The 15457-nt window shown below is 37.2% G+C and overlaps 1 protein-coding gene across 1 annotated transcript in view; it reads left to right on the top strand.

The window, feature by feature from the left end:
• Window positions 1-15457, top strand: part of GABRA3 (gamma-aminobutyric acid type A receptor subunit alpha3) — a 227723-nt gene that overhangs the window by 74845 nt on the left and 137421 nt on the right. The window lies entirely within an intron of this gene.

Raw genomic sequence — 15457 nt, 5'->3', positions numbered from 1 at the left:
AGCAGGGGCCGGAGGAGCCAGGGATTGAGCGAGCCCAGCCGCCTGCATAAAGGAGACAGTTCAGCATCCCCCAGGTGTCTTTCACTGCAGCCTAGCACAAACCCGTCCAAAATGCCTCCCGCTATTGTCTCCTCTCCACAGAGCCCCGCGTCTCCCGTGGTGATTCTGCACTGGCTTCAGGCAGATCCCTAACTGAGTGGGTGTGGAGGTCAGTGGGGAAACAGGCCGCTTTCCTGTGGGACTGAACCCCCCTCACTCACTGGTGAGGTGGGTACAGCCGTCCCACGCTCCCCTCTCTATTGTCCGTCCTGCACTCTCCAGATTTTCACGATCTGATTTCCCGTTCACTTCAGTCTTTTCTTGTTCTCTGTGTCCCACACTGATTCTCCGTGGATTCACACTGCTGTTCTTGTGGGGGAGTGATCCTCTAGCATTGTGGCAGAGTGAGATCCATGCCTTCCTCTCCAGGAGCACAAATCCAGGAAGTCACCACCACTCCGCCATCTTGATTTTTTCTTGTTAATTTTTTTGGGTTCTACACAGATTCTAGTTATCAGCCATTTATTGGATGTGTAGCATGCAAATATTTTCTCCCATTCTATAGGTTGTCTGTTTGCTCTCATGATAGTTTCCTTGGCTGTGCAGAAGATTTTTAATTTGACCAGGTCCCATTTATCTGTTTTGTTGGTGCTGTGAGCACCTTTGGGGTCTTCTTTATAAATTCTTTGCCTAGGTCAATGTCTGTAAGAGTTTTTCCAACCTTTTATTCTATAATTCTTATGGTTTCATGCCTTAGGTTTAAGTCTGTTTTTCATCATGTATTGATTTTTGTGAGAGGTGAACCTTTTATCATATAAAGTTTCCCTTTTTATTTCTAGGAAAGCCTTTTACATTATAGTCTTTATTTCCTGTTTTTAGAAATAATTTTTTGGTTTATATGTACATACCATGTATATTTTTTCAACTTTCAACTTTTCTGTGCCCTTATGTTTTAGATATGACTCTTATAAGCAGCATGTAGTTAATTTAGTTTTTATTATTTTTAAACTTGTCTGATTTATCCTTTTTATTTGAAACAGAGCCTTTACATGTAAAAACAAATTGCTATTATAGCTGGTTTTGAAACTATCATCTTCTTTTAATGCTTTCTATTTAGCTTGCCTATTTTATGTTCATTTTTATTTTACTTCTTCTTTATTTGTATTAATAGTTTTTAGACAGAGTCACTTTGTTGCCCTGGCTAGAGTGAGTGCCGTGGCATCAGCCTAGCTCACAGCAACCTCAAACTCCGGGGCCTTAAGCAATCTTACTGCCTCAGCCTCCCGAGTAGCTGGGATTACAGGCATACGCCACCATGCCAGGCTAATTTTTTCTATATATATTTTAGTTGGCCAGCTAATTTGTTTCTATTTTTAGTAGAGATGGGGTCTTGCTCTTGCTCAGGCTGGTCTCGAACTCCTGACCTTGAGCGATCCACCCACCTCGGCCTCCCAGAGTGCTATGATTGCAGGCATGAGCCACCGCGCCCGGCCTATTTGTATTTATAGTTTTTAAATCATTTTTACCTCTTCTAGTGTAAAAGACACACAATTTATTTCTTTTTATATTTAGTGGATGTTTTAGTAATTCACACACTTTACTTTTCAAAGTCTCTTTATTTGTAGGAGTTGTATTTAAATCTTTATAAAATCTCCTACTTTATTGTTTGTAATGTCCTGTTCTCCACAGATATTTTAAGCTTTTTTTGTGGTGGTCATAAACCTTTTATAATCTGTATCTGATAAATGGACTATCCGAAGGATGTGGGATTTGATTGCTGTTCTAGCTGTTTCTGTTGTTTCTCTCTCATAGTGCCTAGATTTCTTGTGTGTGGTTATTTTTATCTGTATACTTATCAATGCCTTGGAAAATTATTTGGGGGGCATTCTCCAAAGCCAAATGTGAAGATGTTATTTTCCAGAGATAATTTACGTTTACTTCTGCAAGTCATCTGGGGCACAGTTTGCAGTCACTTTAAGCTAAAATCATGACTTGAGATTTCTTGGATCAAACATTAATGTGAATATGAGTTGCAAACTTGAGAGAAAGAGAGGCCAGCTTGTGGTTTAAAACCGTTGTGGGGAAATCTTTCTGTCTGTTATTATGTTTATTTCTCTATGCTCTATTCAAACTAAGGCAACTCCCCTGCAGTCTCCTGGGGATTGGAGAGGAGATACAGGTTTACTTCTGGTTCACTGATACTCTGAAATTGTAGCCCTTGAGGCATCAGAGCTGCATGTGAGCGTGTGTGTCTGTGCGTGTGCACACTCATGCATGCATGTGGTCAGACATCCCACCATTGGGAAATTCTAGGCTTTGGTTTATGCATACCTTCCTCCATGAGGTTGTCAAAACCACAACATGGTTTGGTAGCACTATATTTTTTCTCTTACTTTTTCTTGGATTGCTGTTTTTATTTTGTTTTTGTTTTCTTTTTTTGTTTGTTGAGTTATTTTTCCTTCTGTCATGTTTAATCATAAAGACATTCAAGAATTCCAATTTATTAATTTATTCATCTGTCCAAATTTGGGTTCATTCTCCCACAAAATAAAGTTTTGCTTTATAGTTTTGCTGCTTTAATTATTCTTGGAATGGTGTTAGAGAACAAATTTCAATTTCTGTTTATTCAGTTGTAATAATTATGATATTTAAATCTGTCTTTATTTTTGTCAGCTTAATCTGTTGCAAGCTGAGTGGTGTGCTAATTTGCCTCAACAACTCAATTTATTTCATTTACCTTTTATTTCTAATTTTTTATTTTATTTATTGCACAGTAGCGTTATTGAGAGCAGGAAGTTTTATGAGTCATTGTTAATAGTGGGAATGAAGAATAGCAACTATACCTGTATATACCTCAAAGAAGAGTATAGTACAAAATACATTATATCAGGGAATGACCACATACATTTTTGGCTAGTCCAGCCCCTAGGTTTCTAAATTATGGTATTTATGTGACATTGATTTGTGTTTTTGTAGCAGTCTTTAGATCTATATGTTCTTTTTCAGAAGATGGAACATGTGTGGTATAGTCCAAGAGTGTTTATCTGAATCCATCTTTGATAGCAATGTATATAATAAAATTCCCTTTTAGACATTGGATTTTTGCCTCTTTTTCATTACCTTTTACAATCAAATTTTCCTCCTCCCACTGTTTTCTGTTGCTATCTGTCTCTTTTAATGAGAGGAGATATATTTGGAATTATATTAATTCAGAGCCAGGGAGCCCTAAATTTAGAGATATCCATATAGAAACTCACAAAAGAGATAGAGTAGAAATGGACAGAGGTGTATTATAATTAGGATGGTAACATAGAATTAATTGAGATAATCAGGGAAGAAGGCAGAATATAGTTGATTAAAAATAAGTAGAAAGTGAATAAGGTGGAATAAACAATTATAAATTACTAGTTCAAGAAGCTTGATTGATAAAGAAAGGAAAGAAGATAATAGCTAGAAAGAAGCATATTGATAACATTTTTTAAGATGAGAGAAATTTTATTAGTTTATAGTCTAAGAGAAAGTAGCCATGAGAGAACAAGAGATTTAAGATACAGGCAAGAAGGAGAGTCAATGGGGAGAAAGGAGTTGATGAGATCAGGAACTTAGGTTGAGGGGTTATTCTAAGAGGAGGCAGGTTAACCTCATTTCTTGAAATGAAGAGAAGAGAAAGTAAGGGTAGATATAAAAGTGAAATAAGTTAATTTTGTAGGTTGGAAAAAGACTGATGTCTTAAATTGAGTTCCACAGGAGCAGATGCTGATATTAGGATTCATGTGAAGGTGGTTAATTAGGAAGTATTCCCAGGAAAACACAATAGAGTAGTGGAATTGGGGCAAGGAGACAAAGGAGGACAAGCAAGTACCATGAAACCTGTGTGGGTCATACCTAAGTGTTGTCTCTATCAGGAAGCTGCAGTGTTTATACCTCTGCACCTGTCAGCCCTGATTGAGGGATGTTCTGGTTTGGGGAATCAAATGCTCAGGCACTTATGATTCTCAATGTGCACAGGCAAAAGTTAGTTTCAGAAACAAGAGGCCAGCCTTCAGACAAAGAGATGCAGATGCTGCCTTTTGGGAGGGAAGGCACAATGAAGTCAGGGTACATGATACTTATGAAGAGATAAAAGGGGATATGAGTGAAGTACTGTTATGGTCTGCTATCAGTGGTTTGTCTCTCCTGATCATCTTGACTTTTTACTGAAAAAAGATACAAGTTTCCTTAAATAGTCAACTTGAGAAGAATGGCAAAGGTTTAGAACAGTTGGGAGGATTAGGGAAGAGGGCTGGTTTATGACAAATCAAAGGATTATTGTAGAGTGCTGGCATTAAAGACAATGGATTTGTTGTGCTGCTGATTTTAATAGTTGTGGGATTCTCTTCAGCTGCATTCATCAGTCTAAGAGAGCACAGATTTTGTGTGGATTGATCCAAAAAAAAGGGTTTCTAGGCAAATACAATGGAAGGTCATATAAACAAGGTTCAAGTGAAAGAGTAGTTCAAGTGATTTATCATTGGATCCAGTATTGAAATGAAAGGAACTAACATAAAAACTAAGCCCAAGAGGCTGGGAGACAATGGAAGGATCAGTAGACTAGAGCACTAATTTCAAAGAGCAAGTGCAGTACTAGTAAGACTTTAGAAACTAGAAGAATAACAGAATAAAGTCAGAAATTACAGATACTGTACTTTAAGATTTATGGTGTGGGAGCAATTATGCATAAGGTACAGGGTGTGACTATGGGCATAGATTACTAACATACAATGGAAGAGAAGATCATAGGGGTTGTGTAGGTCAAATAACTGTGCTAGATGTGTTTCCTACACAAATAGTGAAATACTGAAAATGATGGAAGAACATGAGTGTGAACTGGGCAGTGATTTTGAATCAATGTGGAGAGGCTACAAGGAGGCAAGTAAAATTATAAGGCAGAGGGTGAGAAGTGGCATGAACCTAAAATGAGAAGGAGTGTATACAGGTGGATAGAGGAGGGTTAGTTTTGAAGTTGCATGGAGGAGATGAGATAATTCTCATCCTCTCAGCTGCATAATGTATGGGCGTATGTATGTACCACACTTCAGAGAAAAGTTGATGAAGTAGTGTCTTTGACATAAAGCCCAATTTGTTTAAGGCAAAGAAGAGGGGAGAATTTTTGTAAAGAGGTTGAGAACATAGGGACATTTGTTTTCCATAAAATGAAGGATTCAAAGGGCACAGGGAAAAGTTTTAGAAGAGAAGGATAGTCTGGAGAATATATCTCTGAGAAGGAAAGGATGCTCAGAGTTGTGTGGGCATGAACTTGGGAAAACAGTCACTCTTTTTTTCTGACAAATATTTTATTGAGTAGCTACCATGTGCCAGGCACTATTCTATGGCCCAGACATAAAGTGCCTGCACTAATGAAGCTTATAAATAATGGGAGAAACAGGCAATAAACAAATAAATATATAATGTAATTTTAGGTAATGATATATCCTCTAAGCAAAATGAAACTGGATAAGTAGGTAGAAAGAGGGGAGGAGAGTGCAGTTTTAGATAAAATTGATCAGGGAAGGTTTTTCTGAAGTGATGACATGGGAGTAGAATCCTAAAGAAAGTGAAGGAGTTAGCCAAACTGACATATGGAGGAAAAGCATTTATGACAAAGGGAAGAGCACGTGCAAATTCGCTAAGGCAGGAGAATGCTGGGTGTTTTCAAGGGACATCAGGAAAACGAGTGTGACTTGGTATGAGTGGGGGTGATGGAGAGTAATAAGAGGTGAGTTTCCAGAGACAGCCAGTGGTCAAATTAAGTAGATTCTTATAGGTCATGGTAAGTACTTGGGATTTCATGAAAATTCACTATAAAAGCTTGAGAAGAGGGTGATATAATCTGACATATATTTTTGAAAACTCACTCTGACTACTGTGCAGAGAATGGACTGTTAGGGAACACAAGTTGCAGCAGAGAGATAAGTTACCCATTCGTTGCTGTCATGGGGGTGGTTTGGACCAGCTCGGGGCAATGAAGGTGGCAAGAAGTGGTCAGAGTCTGGATCCATTCTGACAATTTGGATATAGGATATGGAAGAGAGAAATCAAGGTATGGATGTGGAATGGATATGTATGGATTTCATATGTGAGAGAAGAGTCCTTGGTTTAATGTTCTTCTTTTTCTTCATTGATTCTATTTTTGACTGTTTTGTTCACTGATGTATTCTCAACACCTAGAATGGTGCCTGGAATATAGATGATACTCCATACGTTTTGAATGAATGAGTCATAAAAATGGTTTCAGTGAAGTAATAGGTGAAAATACTTGATCGATGTGGATGGTATGAGCGAATGATTGGTAAGGAAGTTAAGCTAGAAACAGTTATTGAAATGAGTCACCATAAAGGGGAGCAGATAAATTCAGAAAGAGTTGGAGGGGAATTTCAGGTCCAGGGAGGGTTTTTTGAATAATGGGTGATATCACATCACTTTTATGTTACCAGGAATGAGACAGTAAAGAGGGAAAAGCTGACAAGTAAGGGAGAGATAAGACAATCACTGAAGTAATGTCCTTGAGCAGGAGACAGGGAATAGGATCCAGGACACATGTGGCAGTCCTAGCACTAAGTAGGAGCATAGACACCCTTGGCAATAGGGGGAAGGCTGAGATTGAAGTGGGTTGGTACAATTGATATTAGGAAGAATAAGACATCATCCTTTGATTGCTATTATTTTTATTAGTAAAATAAGAAGCAAAACCATTTTCTGAGATTCTGGGAGAAATTATTTGAGGTTGATGGAGAGAAAATAAAGTAAAAACATAGTTGTCTGAGAGAATGGGAGAGTGAGATGGTTTGACAAATGTAAAAGGATCATGGGACATTTGAAGTAAGTTGCAGAAAATTTAAAGAGAGGCCAGTGAGGCATAATTATGCATTTTTCTCCAGCTATGTTCAGATGCTTATTTGCAGGTCAAGAGTTGGATTTATCCAGAATTGATTTTTTTTTTCCCAAGCAGGTACAACAGAGCAAGAGAGAGGCAGGTGTGTTGAGGGTACATGCCAGAGCATGATTATATGGATTTTAATTAAGGACTACATATGTAATCTAAGCTAAGGTAAGAAAGGAAATGAGAATATAAAGGTAATGATGAGCAAGTCAAAGGTTGTAATATCAATAGATTGGAGATTCTGGATATGGGGCCAGTGGGGGTGGGTAGAAGAACTGACAGTATTAAGGCACTAGATGAAAAGAGTTGGAAAGATGTGGTCAGAGAATTATTTGAGATAATGAATTTGACCATGGGGTTGATGATTGGATTAGGGTGGAGTTGAGGCTCATTGGAGTACAAGACGTTAAGGAATTAACCTGTAGTTTACAGTGACTAAGGATTACTATATATCAAGCATAATCATTAATTTTATATATTAATTAGATCATTTTATTCTCATAACACTGTGGTATTACAGTATTATTATAAACATTTTATAGATTAGAATGTTGAATCAAATAACTTGCCCAATGTCAGATTTCTACGTGGTATATCAAGAATTGGAACTAAGATGTTTTTGACTGCAAAATCTTTAAGAATGACAGTACTTTGAAGCTAGGTAGAACTAAGAGACCTTAAATGAAATTCTGGTGACAAGCTGAGACAAATGAATGGCAGAATTGGCATTGTAGTATCTGGGTGGCAGCACTTCGGGAAACTCTGGCAGATAGTGCCTTATGTCATTCAGGCAGGGGCATTGGTAGGCAGATTGTCAGTATCTGGTGGTTTCTGGATACTGAGATAAAGTTGTTTTAGGAATTCCAATAGAAGAATTGGCTGAATCAGTACCTTGCATATAATAGGTGCTCAAATGTTTGTGATAAAATGAATTTGTATTTATACAGGATCTATCAGCAAACTTATCCCAGTAAGTCTTTGCCTAGGCATTTTACACATGTTATCTTATTTAATGTTTATAATCCTTACAGGATGGATTTTTTTTAATGATTAGAATGTCTTTATGACCCCTTTTTCTGACTTATAAAAGAACATTGTCTTCCTTGGACTTAGGGAAACCCTTAGGTTCTTGAAGAATTCAAGGAGGAGGTAAATATGAGATATTTCAAGACCCAACTAACTAATTAGAAAAGTCAAAATGTGACATTATTTTTGTCCCATGAAGAGGGGTTATAGTTGCAATGAGATGGGACATGTTGGGATCTCTAAGGATAAAGATCTTAAAAGCCCTGAGATAAAGAACACTGCACTCCTTGCTACTTAGAACTAGTCTAGTCATTTGGTTGTTTTCTGGCAGGTGAAGTGGATTGACTCACTGCCATTCCAAAACTACCTGAACCTAACTATGAAATCTCACCTGATGTATAAGATGGAATAGTTATAATTATTTTAAACCTCAACATGGTATTATCTTGCCTTTTAATGTAAACACTTACATTTTCAAACCACTACAAACAGCATAATCTTTTGCAGTCCATCCAACTATATCTTCCCATTGTTGAAGAAGAAGACTGGCTATACCTGGTGAATTCTTATGTAAGGCAATCATGAGGGCTGTTCTAAAATAACCGACCAATGACTTTACCCTGAGGAGCTTTAATAGTTATTTAAACTGTTCGTTTCATCTACTTTACCAATATCGTATCTCACCTGTCAGTGTAGATTTAACCACTTACATGTACTAATAGACATAAGCATTTTGGGAGCTCAAGTGATCATCTTTGTAAATTACTACCAAGGCTAAAAGGAAGGGACAAAAAGGAAGCATCTTGTCCCACTGGCATATTACATAGTTAAGAAGTTGCTAACTTAAAGTCCTTTGATGGTCAAGAAACTATGTTGATATCAATTATCTAAAGCAGGCAAAGATTTCAGTGAAGATTTCTCCATTACTTCCCTAGTTTGGTGTAATAGATTGTAATTCATTCAGCTAGGGGTCAGATCAGAAAGAACTATCTGAAGGCTTAAAACAGTAATATTATTAATAATGGTAATAATAGTAGTCCTAGTAATTTCAGTTAATGATGCTTACAAGCATATGCTAGGCACTGAATTAAATTCTCTCTCTATAATCTTACTTACACATAACCACCCTTGAGGACGTATTATTATCCTCCTTTTCATATCAAAAATATATTTGGTGATAAGTCGTGTTCCCAAGGTCACACACCTAGCAAGTGGGAAAGCTAGGAATTAAACCTAGTCTTGTGTCAATCTAAAGCCTCTTTTCTCTTTGTCACCCACCCATGGCTTGTCTTCATTAGAGGAAAAGTTTACCCAATTTAAGTTATCTTTCTTCCCTCCATCCATGCTAATTTAAAAAAAAATCAAAATACACTAGAAATGAAAAAGGAAAGAAACTGACGAACACATAGTACCTGGTAAAAGCAATTAAGATACATTAAACAGATTCAAGTAGACCTACCATTCGATCCAGCAATCCCATTATTGGGCATCTACCCAGAAGAACAAAAGTCATTCTATAACAAAGACACCTGTACCCGAATGTTTATAGCAGCACAATTCACAATCGCAAAGATGTGGAAACAACCCAAGTGCTCATCAATCCACGAATGGATTAGTAAACTGTGGTATATGTATACCATGGAGTATTACTCAGCTATAAGAAATAATGGTGATACAACATCTCTTTGGTTCTCCTGGAGAGAGTTGGAACCCATTGTATTAAGTGAAGTATCCCAAGAATGGAAAAACAAGCATCACATGTACTCACCAGAAAATTGGTTTCCCTGATCATCACCTAAATGCACATTGGGGAAGGATACCAATTGGATATCAGACTGAGACAGGGGGTGGGGAGAGGGGATGGGTGTATGCCTACATGATGAGTGCATTGCGCACCGTCTGGGGAATGGTCAGGCTTGAAGGTGCTGACTCGGGGAGGTGGGGCGGGGAGGGGATGGAGGTATGACTACATGGTGAGTGACAGGCGCACTGTCTGGAGAATGGACACACTTGAGGCTCTGACTCAGGGGGATGGGCAGGACACGGACAATGTATATAACCTGAGCTTTTGTACCCCCATGAAGAGCTGAAATTAAAAAAAAATAAAAAAATAAATAAATTATGTATGACAAAGAAAGAACAACAACAACAAAAAAGAGTCACTTAGCATTTCCCTGATAATTAGAGATGTGAAGCATTTTTTCATATGTTTGTTGGCCATTGTTCTGTCTTCTTTTGAAAAGTTTCTGTTCATTTCCTTTGCCCACTTTTTGATAGGGTTGTTTGATTTTTTCTTGATGAATTTCCTGAGTTCTAAATAGATTCTTGTTATCAGCCCTTTATCAGATATGTACCATGTGAAATATTTTCCCATTCTGTAGGTTGTCTGTTTGCTCTCATGACAGTTTCTTTGGCTGTGCAGAAGCTTTTTAATTTGATCAGGTCCCATTTATTTATTTTTGTTGTTGCTGTGATTGACTTTGGGGTCTTCTTTATAAATTTTTGCCTAGGCCAATATCTATAAGAGTTTTTCCCACATTTTCTTCTAGAATTCTAATAGTTTCACACCTTAGGTTTATGTCTGTTATCCACCATGATTTGATTTTTGTGAGAGGTGAAAGGTGTGGGTCTTGTTTCAGTCTTCTACATGTGGCTATCCAGTTTTCCCAGCACCATTTATTGAATAAGGATTATTTTCCCCAGTGTATGTTTTTGTCTGCTTTGTCAAAGATTACATGGCTATGGGAGTATGGTTTTATATATGGGTTCTCAGTTCTGTTCCACTGGTCAATGCCCCTGTTCTTGTGCCAATACCAAGCTGATTTAATAACTATAGCCTTGTAGTATAGTTTGAAGTCTGGTAAATTAATACCTCCCTTGTTGTTCTTGTTGCCTAAAATTGCTTTTGCTAAGGCCAGTGAGAATGGCCTTTATCAAAAAGTCCCAAAACAATAAATGTTGGCATGGATGTGGAGAGATAGGAACACTCTTACACTGCCGGTGGGACTGCAAACTAGTGCAACCTCTGTGGAAAGCAATATGGAGATACCTTAAAGAGATAGAAGTAGTCCTATCATTTGATCCAGCAATCCCATTACTGGGCATCTACCCAAAATAACAAAAGACATTCTATAAAAAAGATGTCTGCACTCGAATGTTTATAGCAACACAATTCACAATTGCAAAGATGTGGAAACAACCCAAGTGCCCATCAATACATGAGTGGATTAATAAAATGTGCCATATGTATATCATGGAGTACTACTCAGCTATAAGAAACAATGGTGATCTAGCACTTCTTGTATTATCCTGGATAGAGCTGGAACCCATTCTACTAAGTGAAGTATCCTAAGAATGGAAAAACAAGCACCATATGTACTCACCATCAAATTAGTTTCTCTGATCAACATGTAAGAGCACATATAGGAATAACATTAATCGGCTGTCAGGCAGATGTGGGGGAGGGGATGGGAGTATACATACATAATGAGTGGGATGCGCACCGTCTAGGGGATGGACACGCCTGAAGCTCTGACTCGGCGGAGGAGGGTGGTGCAAGGGCAATATATGTAACCTAAACTTTTATACCCCCATAATATGCTGAAATAAAAAAAGAGTCACTTAGGGATCACCTACCATTAGTATTGTTTAAAGAAAGCAACATAAAGCAAAGAGTCATCCAAAAGACTAAATGCCTTTCAACTTCTATTTATGTTTAACAGCAGTTTTAATGGAAAAATATATAGGAAACAGAGGTTAGAAAAATACTAGGAAACAGTTAAGAAATTCAATACTGAGGCATAAAGTAAACTGAAAGTTAACATCCACATGCTATAAACCTAATAAAATGATTACAAAACCCCTTTAGCTAATATAAGGTCATAGGACCAAAAACATCAGATTACAAATAACAAGCATCAGCCTAGATAATAAGAGAAGATGAATCCTATTATATACTATTCTTTATGTTGTCCAGTCCAAATAATTGCTTTTTTTAAAACCAGGATGGATGATATTAGCCACACTTTTCATTGAAGAAGTAGGTCTTTAAATCCTAACACAACTAGTATTTGGTCGTTCCTAGTAACCTCTTGGTCTGGCAGTTTCCAAAGCCCATTGTAAACCTTATCCTTTATATCATCTTACCTCATTTAAGAATGTGACTTTGTCACAATAACATTTATTCATTAATTCACTATTTATTAAGTACCCATTATTTGTCAGATAGTCTTTTATGTATTGGGCATATATCTCTGAATAAAAAGCAAAAATCCTTATCCTCATTGAGCTTATATTCTATTTGTGAAACAGGTAATAACAAAAAAATAAATAAAATATATATTAGAGATGCAAAACAAAAAAATAGAGCTGTTAACTTCATAAGACATATCAGAGATGTGTGGAAGGCTTGGGATTTTAGATGGGGTGGCCAGGAAAGGCCTCAATGAAAAGGTAATACTTGAATAAAAACCTTAAGGAGGTGAGGGAGTAAAGTATATGGAAATTGGATGGAAAAACATACCAGGTAGAGGTAATAGCATGTGCAAAGGCCCTGGGGCAGGAGCATGCCTAACATATTGAAAAAGCAACAAGGAAGACAAAATGGCTGAAGTGGAGTACGTGAGAGAGAAGGAAGGGTAATAGGGGATGAGGTCAACCAGGTAACTGAGGATTAGATCATGTAGGTCCTTGTAGAGCATAGTGAGGCTTTAAAAATTAATTTCTTCATTCATTTATTTATTTGACAGATAAAATTGTCTGTATTTACCATGTACAACATGATGTTTGAAAGTATATACACATTGTGAAATGACTAAATCTAGCTAATTAGCATATGAATTGCCTCACATAGTTATCATTTTTGTGGTGAGACATACAAATGTCCAGCAGGTATATGAATGCTCATCACTAATCAGCAGGGAAATGCAAATTAAAAACCACAATGCAATATCACCTCATAACTGTTAGAATGGCTATTATCAAAAAGACAAGTAGTGTTGGTGAAGATGTAGAGAAAAGGGAACTCTTGGACACTGTTGGTGGGAATGTAATTTTATACAGCCATTATGGAAAACAGAATGGGAGTTCTTCAAAAAATTAAAAATAGAGCTATTGTATGATCCAGAAATCCCAGTACTGGGTATATATCCCAAGGATATGAAATAAGTATGTCAAAGAGCTATCTGTACTCCCATGTTCATTGCAGCACTATTTACAGTAGCCAAAATATGGAATGAACTTATCTATTAATGGATGAATGCATAAAGAAAATGTGGCATATACACAGTGGAATACTTTTCAGCCTTAAAAAAGAATGAAATCTTGCCATTTGTGACAACATAGGTGAACCTAGAGGACATCATAAAATAAGACAGACACAGAAAGACAAATACCTCATGATCTCACTCATATGTGGAATCTAAAAAAGGTGATCTCATAGAAGCAGAGAATAGAATGGTGGTTACCACAGGCTGGAGTGGTTGGGGGTGGAGTGAGGAGATGTTAGCCAAAGGATACAAAATTTCAGTTAGATAGGTGCAACAAATCTAAGATATGTGTTGTACAACATGGTGACTATAGTTAATAATATTAATATATTGTAATCTTGAAAAATGCTAAAGGAGTATGGCTTTTGAAAGGGGAAGAAATCAGAAGATTTTGAGCAGAAGAGAGTTTGCTCTGGCTGCTGTATGGAGAACAGACTGTAGGGGAGCAAGGTCACAGGCAGCAAGACTAGATAAGAGGCTTTTTAAAAGATCTTGACAAGAGATGATGAGCCAAAGTGGTAGCAGCAGAGGTGATGACCAGTGGCCTTACTCTGGATATGTTTCCTTTTGAATGGAATGCAAATGGGACTTGCTAACAGGTTGGATGTGTAATATGAAAGTAAAAGAGGAGTCAAGAATGACATCAGAGATTATACTCAGAGCAAATGGAAGTGTGTAGTTACTATTACTTGAGACTGGAAAGATTGTAGGAGGACCAGGTCTGTATATGTGTGTGAAGGTGGATATCTGAAATTTAGATTTGAGCATGTTATTTTTAAGATGTCTGAGAGGCATCTTAATGACCATAGTGAAACATCGACATACTTGGGGTAATGATGACCGTAATCATCATGGTCATATCCTGTACGAAGTCTCTCTATTCCTGTAGAGTAATTGTCTATTCAAGCATCACGATTATCTCAGCATTAACCCTTGTCATGTGATCACACAACATGAGGGTCTGCTAAAGCACTGTGGATGTTTGAGTATATATCTTGGTTACTGTCCATTCTATGGATGTTACTCATGCCCCAGAGTTGTCTTATCATGTGCCAGATTTTCTTACACGCTGTGGTTTTCTGAACTGTACTGTTCCTGTCCATTCCTGTAAATTTCCCATTAACTTTTTTATAGCTCATGAACCATGAATGTCACAGCACATATATTAGGTTGATCATAAGAAATTACCATTTTTTAAATTCAGGATCTTATGGGGGTACAAACATTTGGTTATATGTAATGCCTTTGCCTCGCCCAAGCCAGGGCTATAAGCAGAAATTGCCATTTTTGTGAAACAATTGTCAAATATTGGGCATTTCATATGGTACAACCTAATACTATGATTATCTCTATCTCTAATGTGGACACTTCATCATGCCAGAAGTCCATTTTCTCCAGTGTCATAGTTTTTCATATGTATATACCAGATTCCTAGAGACAGCCTAATATAGAAATCAGCGGCTGTTTTTTTTTGGGGGGGGATGAATCTAAAAGGAATCTTGTTCTTAATTTTGTTAACCGTAATAGCTCCCCAACATGCATCTGTTTTACATACTGGTCTCTTGTGTAATCTTTCCTTGGGAAAAAAAGTTTTATGTCCCTCCATTCCCTCTGAAAATTAATATACTGATATGACTGAAAAACAGTATAATGTTGGGTCAGAGTTTGGACTCTTTCAACTGGTCAATGTCTCAGATTCAAAGAAACCACACAGATTAAAGATAGCAAGTAAGTGTCACTTTATTGGCTACTTTCTTAGTAAACCTCTATCCATCCAGATTTCATAAAAACAGCCCTGCATATAGGGAACTCCAATTCTGTCATCAGTATAATTTGCTGACTTCTTAGGGACTTCAAGAAGCTAGGCTTGGATTTTTCTATGTTGTGGCCCCTATCTAAAGGAGTGGGCATTGCCCTCAAATATCTCTTCATGGTTAAACATTGCATTCTTATTCAAGAACTATGACATCTCATTATTGAGTATTTTATCAACCTGAACCAGAGGAAACAGTCTACTTACTTCAGACCCTTTGATAATTTGGAAAATTACTTAACTCTATCAAGATGAGAATCAATACCAAAAATACTATAAAGAGACTCCAGGTCTTAATATACTACAATTCTCCACAATATTACACAGTTAACCAAGGCAAAGGCATTTGTGACACTAAAGATCAAACAGCGGATTGGAGGGAAATAAAATGAA

Source organism: Lemur catta, chromosome X (assembly GCF_020740605.2).
Source record: "Lemur catta isolate mLemCat1 chromosome X, mLemCat1.pri, whole genome shotgun sequence".
NCBI lineage: Eukaryota > Metazoa > Chordata > Mammalia > Primates > Lemuridae > Lemur > Lemur catta.
The sequence above is the reverse complement of the archived record's forward strand: the minus strand, read 5'-3'. Positions and strand labels throughout refer to the sequence as shown.